Consider the following 12,045-nt stretch of genomic DNA (forward strand, 5'->3'; position numbering starts at 1 on the left):
GCAACAAATTTCATAGAATTACATGTTCAATTGAGTGAGTTGTGGTCATTAAATCGGAGGTAGGTCTGTAAACTGCTAGGCGAAAGCGCGAGTCTAACTATTTCTATCATAACTCTTAAAATACTTAGAGTTTTTCGTCTCTGTTTCTTTCGTTTTCAGCTACTCTTCGACATCTTCCAAATGGCATGAATTTGAATAAATTCCGAGTCGAATTGAGTGACTTATGGTCAATGAATCGGAAGCAGGTCTGTAAACTGCTAGACCAAAGCGCGAGTCTAACTATTTCCATCATAACTCTTAAGATACTTGGAATTTTTCATCTCTGTTTCTTTCGTTTTCAACTACACTTCCACACCTTCAAAATGGCATGAATTTGAATCAATTCCGAGTTAAATTGAGTAAGTTATGGTCAATCAATTGCAGGTTGGTCTGTAAACTGCTAGACCAAAGTGCGAGTGTAACTATTTCCACCATAACTCCCAGAATACTTGCTTTTTTCATCTCCGTTTCTTCCGTTTTAAACTACAGTTCGAGTCCTTCGAAATGGAACAAATTTCAATGAATTCCGAGTTGAATTGAGTGAGTTATGGTCATTGACTCGGAGGTAGGTCTGTAAACTGCTAGGCGAAAGCGCGAGTCTAACTATGTCTATCATAACTCTTAAATTACTTGGAGTTTTTCATCTCCATTTCCAACTACACTTCGACATCTTCGCAATGCCATGAATTTGATTCAATTCTGAGTTGAATTGAGTGAGTTATGGTCAATCAATCGGAGGTGGGTCTGTAAACTACTAGACCAAAGTGCGAGTCTAACTATTTCCACCATAACTCTCAAAATACTTGGCTATTTGCATCTCCGTTTCTTCCGTTTTAAACTACACTTCGACTCCTTCGAAATGGAACAAATTTCAATGAAATCCGGGTTGAATTGAGTGAGTTATGGTTATTCAATCGGAGGTAGGTCTGTAAACTGCTAGGCGAAAGCAAGAGTCCAACTATTTCCATCATAACTCTTAAAATACTTGGAGTGTTTCATCTCCGTTTCTTCCGTTTTCAACTTCACTTCGACATCTTCGAAATTGCATGAATTTGAATCAATTTCGAGTTGAATTGAGTGAGTTATAGTCAATCAATCGGAGGTATGTCTGTAAACTACTAGACCAAAGTGCGAGTCTAACAATTTCCACCATAAATCTCAAAATACTTGGTTTTTTTATCTCCGTTTCTTCTGTTTTAAACTACACTTCGACTCCTTCGAAATGGAACAAAGTTCAATGAATTCCGAGTTGAATTTTAGTGACTTATGGTCATTCAATCGGCGGTAGGTCTGTAAACTGCTAGGCGAAAACGCGAGTCTAACTATTTCCACCATAACTCTCAAAATACTTGGAGTTTTCATCTCCGTTTCTTCCGTTTTCAGCTACACTTTCGACTCCTTCGTAATGGAACGAATTTCAATGAATTCCGAGTTGAATTGAGTGGGTTATGGTCATTCAATCGGAGGTAGGTAAGTAAACTGCTAGGCGAAAGCGCGAGTCTAACTATTTCCATCGTAACCCTTAAAATACTTGGAGTTTTTCATCTCCGTTTCTTATGTTTTCAACTACACTTCGACATCTTCGAAACGGCATGAATTTGACTAAATTCCGAGTTGAATTGACTGAGTTATGGTCAATCAATCGGAGGTAGGTCTGTAAACTGCTACACTAAAGTGCGAGTCTAACTATTTCCATCATAACTCCCGAAATACTCGGCTTTTTTAACCTCCGTTTCTTTCTTTTTAAACTACACTTCTACTCATTCGAAATGGAACAAATTTCAATTAATTCCGGGTTGAATTGAGTGAGTTATGGTCATTCAATCGGAGATAGGTCTGTAAACTGCTAGGCGAAAGGGCGAGTCTAACTATTTCCGTCATAACTCTTAAAATACTTGGAGTTTTTCATCTCCGTTTCTAATGTTTTCAACTACACTTCGACATCTTCGAAATGGCATGAATTTGACTCAATTCCGAGTTGAATTGACTGAGTTATGGTCAATCAACCGGACGTAGGTCTATAAACTGCTAGACCAAAGCGCGAGTCTAACTATTTCCGTCATAACTCTCAAAATACTAGGACTTTTTCATCTCTGTTTCTTCCGGTTTAGACTACACTTCGACTCCTTCGAAATGGAATCAATTTCAATGAATTCCGGGTTGAATTGAGTGAGTTATGGTCATTCAATCGGAGGTATGTCTGCAAACTGCTAGACCAAAGCGCGAATCTAACTATTTCCATCATAACTCTCAAAATACAAGTAGTTTTTTATCTCCGTTTCTTCCGTTTTAAACTACACTTCGACTACTTCGAAATGCAACAAATTTCATAGAATTACATGTTCAATTGAGTGAGTTGTGGTCATTAAATCGGAGGTAGGTCTGTAAACTGCTAGGCGAAAGCGCGAGTCTAACTATTTCTATCATAACTCTTAAAATACTTAGAGTTTTTCGTCTCTGTTTCTTTCGTTTTCAGCTACTCTTCGACATCTTCCAAATGGCATGAATTTGAATAAATTCCGAGTCGAATTGAGTGACTTATGGTGAATGAATCGGAAGCAGGTCTGTAAACTGCTAGACCAAAGCGCGAGTCTAACTATTTCCATCATAACTCTTAAGATACTTGGAATTTTTCATCTCTGTTTCTTTTGTTTTCAACTACACTTCCACACCTTCAAAATGGCATGAATTTGAATCAATTCCGAGTTAAATTGAGTAAGTTATGGTCAATCAATTGCAGGTTGGTCTGTAAACTGCTAGACCAAAGTGCGAGTGTAACTATTTCCACCATAACTCTCAAAATACTTGCTTTTTTCATCTCCGTTTCTTCCGTTTTAAACTACAGTTCGAGTCCTTCGAAATGGAACAAATTTCAATGAATTCCGAGTTGAATTGAGTGAGTTATGGTCATTGACTCGGATGTAGGTCTGTAAACTGCTAGGCGAAAGTGCGAGTCTAACTATGTCCATCATAACTCTTAAATTACTTGGAGTTTTTCATCTCCATTTCCAACTACACTTCGTCATCTTCGCAATGCCATGAATTTGATTCAATTCTGAGTTGAATTGAGTGAGTTATGGTCAATCAATCGGAGGTGGGTCTGTAAACTACTAGACCAAAGTGCGAGTCTAACTATTTCCACCATAACTCTCAAAATACTTGGCTTTTTGCATCTCCGTTTCTTCCGTTTTAAACTACACTTCGACTCCTTCGAAATGGAACAAATTTCAATGAAATCCGGGTTGAATTGAGTGAGTTATGGTTATTCAATCGGAGGTAGGTCTGTAAACTGCTAGGCGAAAGCAAGAGTCCAACTATTTCCATCATAACTCTTAAAATACTTGGAGTGTTTCATCTCCGTTTCTTCCGTTTTCAACTTCACTTCGACATCTTCAAAATTGCATGAATTTGAATCAATTTCGAGTTGAATTGAGTGAGTTATAGTCAATCAATCGGAGGTATGTCTGTAAACTACTAGACCAAAGTGCGAGTCTAACAATTTCCACCATAAATCTCAAAATACTTGGTTTTTTTATCTCCGTTTCTTCTGTTTTAAACTACACTTCGACTCCTTCGAAATGGAACAAAGTTCAATGAATTCCGAGTTGAATTTTAGTGACTTATGGTCATTCAATCGGCGGTAGGTCTGTAAACTGCTAGGCGAAAGCGCGAGTCTAACTATTTCCATCGTAACTCTTAAAATACTTGGAGTTTTTCATCTCCGTTTCTTATGTTTTCAACTACACTTCGACATCTTCGAAACGGCATGAATTTGACTAAATTCCGAGTTGAATTGACTGAGTTATGGTCAATCAATCGGAGGTAGGTCTGTAAACTGCTACACTAAAGTGCGAGTCTAACTATTTCCATCATAACTCCCGAAATACTCGGCTTTTTTAACCTCCGTTTCTTTCTTTTTAAACTACACTTCTACTCATTCGAAATGGAACAAATTTCAATTAATTCCGGGTTGAATTGAGTGAGTTATGGTCATTCAATCGGAGATAGGTCTGTAAACTGCTAGGCGAAAGGGCGAGTCTAACTATTTCCGTCATAACTCTTAAAATACTTGGAGTTTTTCATCTCCGTTTCTAATGTTTTCAACTACACTTCGACATCTTCGAAATGGCATGAATTTGACTCAATTCCGAGTTGAATTGACTGAGTTATGGTCAATCAACCGGACGTAGGTCTATAAACTGCTAGACCAAAGCGCGAGTCTAACTATTTCCGTCATAACTCTCAAAATACTAGGACTTTTTCATCTCTGTTTCTTCCGGTTTAGACTACACTTCGACTCCTTCGAAATGGAATCAATTTCAATGAATTCCGGGTTGAATTGAGTGAGTTATGGTCATTCAATCGGAGGTATGTCTGCAAACTGCTAGACCAAAGCGCGAATCTAACTATTTCCATCATAACTCTCAAAATACAAGTAGTTTTTCATCTCCGTTTCTTCCGTTTTAAACTACACTTCGACTACTTCGAAATGCAACAAATTTCATAGAATTACATGTTCAATTGAGTGAGTTGTGGTCATTAAATCGGAGGTAGGTCTGTAAACTGCTAGGCGAAAGCGCGAGTCTAACTATTTCTATCATAACTCTTAAAATACTTAGAGTTTTTCGTCTCTGTTTCTTTCGTTTTCAGCTACTCTTCGACATCTTCCAAATGGCATGAATTTGAATAAATTCCGAGTCGAATTGAGTGACTTATGGTCAATGAATCGGAAGCAGGTCTGTAAACTGCTAGACCAAAGCGCGAGTCTAACTATTTCCATCATAACTCTTAAGATACTTGGAATTTTTCATCTCTGTTTCTTTTGTTTTCAACTACACTTCCACACCTTCAAAATGGCATGAATATGAATCAATTCCGAGTTAAATTGAGTAAGTTATGGTCAATCAATTGCAGGTTGGTCTGTAAACTGCTAGACCAAAGTGCGAGTGTAACTATTTCCACCATAACTCTCAGAATACTTGCTTTTTTCATCTCCGTTTCTTCCGTTTTAAACTACAGTTCGAGTCCTTCGAAATGGAACAAATTTCAATGAATTCCGAGTTGAATTGAGTGAGTTATGGTCATTGACTCGGATGTAGGTCTGTAAACTGCTAGGCGAAAGCGCGAGTCTAACTATGTCCATCATAACTCTTAAATTACTTGGAGTTTTTCATCTCCATTTCCAACTACACTTCGACATCTTCGCAATGCCATGAATTTGATTAAATTCTGAGTTGAATTGAGTGAGTTATGGTCAATCAATCGGAGGTGGGTCTGTAAACTACTAGACCAAAGTGCGAGTCTAACTATTTCCACCATAACTCTCAAAATACTTGGCTTTTTGCATCTCCGTTTCTTCCGTTTTAAACTACACTTCGACTCCTTCGAAATGGAACAAATTTCAATGAAATCCGGGTTGAATTGAGTGAGTTATGGTTATTCAATCGGAGGTAGGTCTGTAAACTGCTAGGCGAAAGCGAGAGTCCAACTATTTCCATCATAACTCTTAAAATACTTGGAGTGTTTCATCTCCGTTTCTTCCGTTTTCAACTTCACTTCGACATCTTCGAAATTGCATGAATTTGAATCAATTTCGAGTTGAATTGAGTGAGTTATAGTCAATCAATCGGAGGTATGTCTGTAAACTACTAGACCAAAGTGCGAGTCTAACAATTTCCACCATAAATCTCAAAATACTTGGTTTTTTTATCTCCGTTTCTTCTGTTTTAAACTACACTTCGACTCCTTCGAAATGGAACAAAGTTCAATGAATTCCGAGTTGAATTTTAGTGACTTATGGTCATTCAATCGGCGGTAGGTCTGTAAACTGCTAGGCGAAAACGCGAGTCTAACTATTTCCACCATAACTCTCAAAATACTTGGAGTTTTCATCTCCGTTTCTTCCGTTTTCAGCTACACTTTCGACTCCTTCGTAATGGAACGAATTTCAATGAATTCCGAGTTGAATTGAGTGGGTTATGGTCATTCAATCGGAGGTAGGTAAGTAAACTGCTAGGCGAAAGCGCGAGTCTAACTATTTCCATCGTAACTCTTAAAATACTTGGAGTTTTTCATCTCCGTTTCTTATGTTTTCAACTACACTTCGACATCTTCGAAACGGCATGAATTTGACTAAATTCCGAGTTGAATTGACTGAGTTATGGTCAATCAATCGGAGGTAGGTCTGTAAACTGCTACACTAAAGTGCGAGTCTAACTATTTCCATCATAACTCCCGAAATAGTCGGCTTTTTTAACCTCCGTTTCTTTCTTTTTAAACTACACTTCTACTCATTCGAAATGGAACAAATTTCAATTAATTCCGGGTTGAATTGAGTGAGTTATGGTCATTCAATCGGAGATAGGTCTGTAAACTGCTAGGCGAAAGGGCGAGTCTAACTATTTCCGTCATAACTCTTAAAATACTTGGAGTTTTTCATCTCCGTTTCTAATGTTTTCAACTACACTTCGACATCTTCGAAATGGCATGAATTTGACTCAATTCCGAGTTGAATTGACTGAGTTATGGTCAATCAACCGGACGTAGGTCTATAAACTGCTAGACCAAAGCGCGAGTCTAACTATTTCCGTCATAACTCTCAAAATACTAGGACTTTTTCATCTCTGTTTCTTCCGGTTTAGACTACACTTCGACTCCTTCGAAATGGAATCAATTTCAATGAATTCCGGGTTGATTGAGTGAGTTATGGTCATTCAATCGGAGGTATGTCTGCAAACTGCTAGACCAAAGCGCGAATCTAACTATTTCCATCATAACTCTCAAAATACAAGTAGTTTTTCATCTCCGTTTCTTCCGTTTTAAACTACACTTCGACTACTTCGAAATGCAACAAATTTCATAGAATTACATGTTCAATTGAGTGAGTTGTGGTCATTAAATCGGAGGTAGGTCTGTAAACTGCTAGGCGAAAGCGCGAGTCTAACTATTTCCATCGTAACTCTTAAAATACTAGGAGTTTTTCATCTCCGTTTCTTATGTTTTCAACTACACTTCGACATCTTCGAAACGGCATGAATTTGACTAAATTCCGAGTTGAATTGACAGAGTTATGGTCAATCAATCGGAGGTAGGTCTGTAAACTGCTAGGCGAAAACGCGAGTCTAACTATTTCCACCATAACTCTCAAAATACTTGGAGTTTTCATCTCCGTTTCTTCCGTTTTCAGCTACACTTTCGACTCCTTCGTAATGGAACGAATTTCAATGAATTCCGAGTTGAATTGAGTGGGTTATGGTCATTCAATCGGAGGTAGGTAAGTAAACTGCTAGGCGAAAGCGCGAGTCTAACTATTTCCATCGTAACTCTTAAAATACTTGGAGTTTTTCATCTCCGTTTCTTATGTTTTCAACTACACTTCGACATCTTCGAAACGGCATGAATTTGACTAAATTCCGAGTTGAATTGACTGAGTTATGGTCAATCAATCGGAGGTAGGTCTGTAAACTGCTACACTAAAGTGCGAGTCTAACTATTTCCATCATAACTCCCGAAATAGTCGGCTTTTTTAACCTCCGTTTCTTTCTTTTTAAACTACACTTCTACTCATTCGAAATGGAACAAATTTCAATTAATTCCGGGTTGAATTGAGTGAGTTATGGTCATTCAATCGGAGATAGGTCTGTAAACTGCTAGGCGAAAGGGCGAGTCTAACTATTTCCGTCATAACTCTTAAAATACTTGGAGTTTTTCATCTCCGTTTCTAATGTTTTCAACTACACTTCGACATCTTCGAAATGGCATGAATTTGACTCAATTCCGAGTTGAATTGACTGAGTTATGGTCAATCAACCGGACGTAGGTCTATAAACTGCTAGACCAAAGCGCGAGTCTAACTATTTCCGTCATAACTCTCAAAATACTAGGACTTTTTCATCTCTGTTTCTTCCGGTTTAGACTACACTTCGACTCCTTCGAAATGGAATCAATTTCAATGAATTCCGGGTTGATTGAGTGAGTTATGGTCATTCAATCGGAGGTATGTCTGCAAACTGCTAGACCAAAGCGCGAATCTAACTATTTCCATCATAACTCTCAAAATACAAGTAGTTTTTCATCTCCGTTTCTTCCGTTTTAAACTACACTTCGACTACTTCGAAATGCAACAAATTTCATAGAATTACATGTTCAATTGAGTGAGTTGTGGTCATTAAATCGGAGGTAGGTCTGTAAACTGCTGGCGAAAGCGCGAGTCTAACTATTTCTATCATAACTCTTAAAATACTGAGAGTTTTTCGTCTCTGTTTCTTTCGTTTTCAGTTACTCTTCGACATCTTCCAAATGGCATGAATTTGAATAAATTCCGAGTCGAATTGAGTGACTTATGGTCAATGAATCGGAAGCAGGTCTGTAAACTGCTAGACCAAAGCGCGAGTCTAACTATTTCCATCATAACTCTTAAGATACTTGGAATTTTTCATCTATGTTTCTTTCGTTTTCAACTACACTTCCACACCTTCAAAATGGCATGAATTTGAATCAATTCCGAGTTAAATTGAGTAAGTTATGGTCAATCAATTGCAGGTTGGTCTGTAAACTGCTAGACCAAAGTGCGAGTGTAACTATTTCCACCATAACTCTCAGAATACTTGCTTTTTTCATCTCCGTTTCTTCCGTTTTAAACTACAGTTCGAGTCCTTCGAAATGGAACAAATTTCAATGAATTCCGAGTTGAATTGAGTGAGTTATGGTCATTGACTCGGATGTAGGTCTGTAAACTGCTAGGCGAAAGCGCGAGTCTAACTATGTCCATCATAACTCTTAAATTACTTGGAGTTTTTCATCTCCATTTCCAACTACACTTCGACATCTTCGCAATGCCATGAATTTGATTCAATTCTGAGTTGAATTGAGTGAGTTATGGTCAATCAATCGGAGGTGGGTCTGTAAACTACTAGACCAAAGTGCGAGTCTAACTATTTCCACCATAACTCTCAAAATACTTGGCTTTTTGCATCTCCGTTTCTTCCGTTTTAAACTACACTTCGACTCCTTCGAAATGGAACAAATTTCAATGAAATCCGGGTTGAATTGAGTGAGTTATGGTTATTCAATCGGAGGTAGGTCTGTAAACTGCTAGGCGAAAGCAAGAGTCCAACTATTTCCATCATAACTCTTAAAATACTTGGAGTGTTTCATCTCCGTTTCTTCCGTTTTCAACTTCACTTCGACATCTTCGAAATTGCATGAATTTGAATCAATTTCGAGTTGAATTGAGTGAGTTATAGTCAATCAATCGGAGGTATGTCTGTAAACTACTAGACCAAAGTGCGAGTCTAACAATTTCCACCATAAATCTCAAAATACTTGGTTTTTTTTATCTCCGTTTCTTCTGTTTTAAACTACACTTCGACTCCTTCAAAATGGAACAAAGTTCAATGAATTCCGAGTTGAATTTTAGTGACTTATGGTCATTCAATCGGCGGTAGGTCTGTAAACTGCTAGGCGAAAACGCGAGTCTAACTATTTCCACCATAACTCTCAAAATACTTGGAGTTTTCATCTCCGTTTCTTCCGTTTTCAGCTACACTTTCGACTCCTTCGTAATGGAACGAATTTCAATGAATTCCGAGTTGAATTGAGTGGGTTATGGTCATTCAATCGGAGGTAGGTAAGTAAACTGCTAGGCGAAAGCGCGAGTCTAACTATTTCCATCGTAACTCTTAAAATACTTGGAGTTTTTCATCTCCGTTTCTTATGTTTTCAACTACACTTCGACATCTTCGAAACGGCATGAATTTGACTAAATTCCGAGTTGAATTGACTGAGTTATGGTCAATCAATCCGAGGTAGGTCTGTAAACTGCTACACTAAAGTGCGAGTCTAACTATTTCCATCATAACTCCCGAAATACTCGGCTTTTTTAACCTCCGTTTCTTTCTTTTTAAACTACACTTCTACTCATTCGAAATGGAACAAATTTCAATTAATTCCGGGTTGAATTGAGTGAGTTATGGTCATTCAATCGGAGATAGGTCTGTAAACTGCTAGGCGAAAGGGCGAGTCTAACTATTTCCGTCATAACTCTTAAAATACTTGGAGTTTTTCATCTCCGTTTCTTATGTTTTCAACTACACTTCGACATCTTCGAAATGGCATGAATTTGACTCAATTCCGAGTTGAATTGACTGAGTTATGGTCAATCAACCGGACGTAGGTCTGTAAACTGCTAGACCAAAGCGCGAGTCTAACTATTTCCGTCATAACTCTCAAAATACTAGGACTTTTTTTTCATCTCTGTTTCTTCCGTTTTAGATTACACTTCGACTCCTTCGAAATGGAATAAATTTCAATAAATTCCGGGTTGAATTGAGTGAGTTATGGTCATTCAATCGGAGGTATGTCTGCAAACTGCTAGACCAAAGCGCGAATCTAACTATTTCCATCATAACTCTCAAAATACAAGTAGTTTTTCATCTCCGTTTCTTCCGTTTTAAACTACACTTCGACTCTTTCGAAATGCAACAAATTTCATTGAATTACATGTTCAATTGAGTGAGTTGTGGTCATTAAATCGGAGGTAGGTCTGTAAACTGCTAGGCGAAAGCGCGAGTCTAACTATTTCTATCATAACTCTTAAAATACTTGGAGTTTTTCGTCTCCGTTTCTTTCGTTTTCAGCTACTCTTCGACATCTTCCAAATGGCATGAATTTGAATAAATTCCGAGTCGAATTGAGTGACTTATGGTCAATGAATCGGAAGCAGCGCGAGTCTAACTATTTCCATCATAACTCTTAAGATACTTGGAATTTTTCATTTCTGTTTCTTTCGTTTTCAACTACACTTCCACACCTTCAAAATGGCATGAATTTGAATCAATTCCGAGTTAAATTGAGTAAGTTATGGTCAATCAATTGCAGGTTGGTCTGTAAACTGCTAGACCAAAGTGCGAGTGTAACTATTTCCACCATAACTCTCAGAATACTTGCTTTTTTCATCTCCGTTTCTTCCGTTTTAAACTACCGTTCGAGTCCTTCGAAATGGAACAAATTTCAATGAATTCCGGGTTGAATTGAGTGAGTTATGGTCATTCAATCGGAGGTATGTCTGCAAACTGCTAGACCAAAGCGCGAATCTAACTATTTCCATCATAAGTCTCAAAATACAAGTAGTTTTTCATCTCCGTTTCTTATGTTTTCAACTACACTTCGACATCTTCGAAACGGCATGAATTTGACTAAATTCCGAGTTGAATTGACAGAGTTATGGTCAATCAATCGGAGGTAGGTCTGTAAACTGCTAGGCGAAAACGCGAGTCTAACTATTTCCACCAGAACTCTCAAAATACTTGGAGTTTTCATCTCCGTTTCTTCCGTTTTCAGCTACACTTTCGACTCCTTCGTAATGGAACGAATTTCAATGAATTCCGAGTTGAATTGAGTGGGTTATGGTCATTCAATCGGAGGTAGGTCAGTAAACTGCTAGGCGAAAGCGCGAGTCTAACTATTTCCATCGTAACTCTTAAAATACTTGGAGTTTTTCATCTCCGTTTCTTATGTTTTCAACTACACTTCGACATCTTCGAAACGGCATGAATTTGACTAAATTCCGAGTTGAATTGACAGAGTTATGGTCAATCAATCGGAGGTAGGTCTGTAAACTGCTAGGCGAAAACGCGAGTCTAACTATTTCCACCATAACTCTCAAAATACTTGGAGTTTTCATCTCCGTTTCTTCCGTTTTCAGCTACACTTTCGACTCCTTCGTAATGGAACGAATTTCAATGAATTCCGAGTTGAATTGAGTGGGTTATGGTCATTCAATCGGAGGTAGGTAAGTAAACTGCTAGGCGAAAGCGCGAGTCTAACTATTTCCATCGTAACTCTTAAAATACTTGGAGTTTTTCATCTCCGTTTCTTATGTTTTCAACTACACTTCGACATCTTCGAAACGGCATGAATTTGACTAAATTCCGAGTTGAATTGACTGAGTTATGGTCAATCAATCGGAGGTAGGTCTGTAAACTGCTACACTAAAGTGCGAGTCTA

Source organism: Tasmannia lanceolata, unplaced genomic scaffold (genome assembly GCF_043159265.1).
Source record: "Tasmannia lanceolata isolate RefF3 unplaced genomic scaffold, GAP_Taslan_0.1 ptg000063l, whole genome shotgun sequence".
NCBI lineage: Eukaryota > Viridiplantae > Streptophyta > Magnoliopsida > Canellales > Winteraceae > Tasmannia > Tasmannia lanceolata.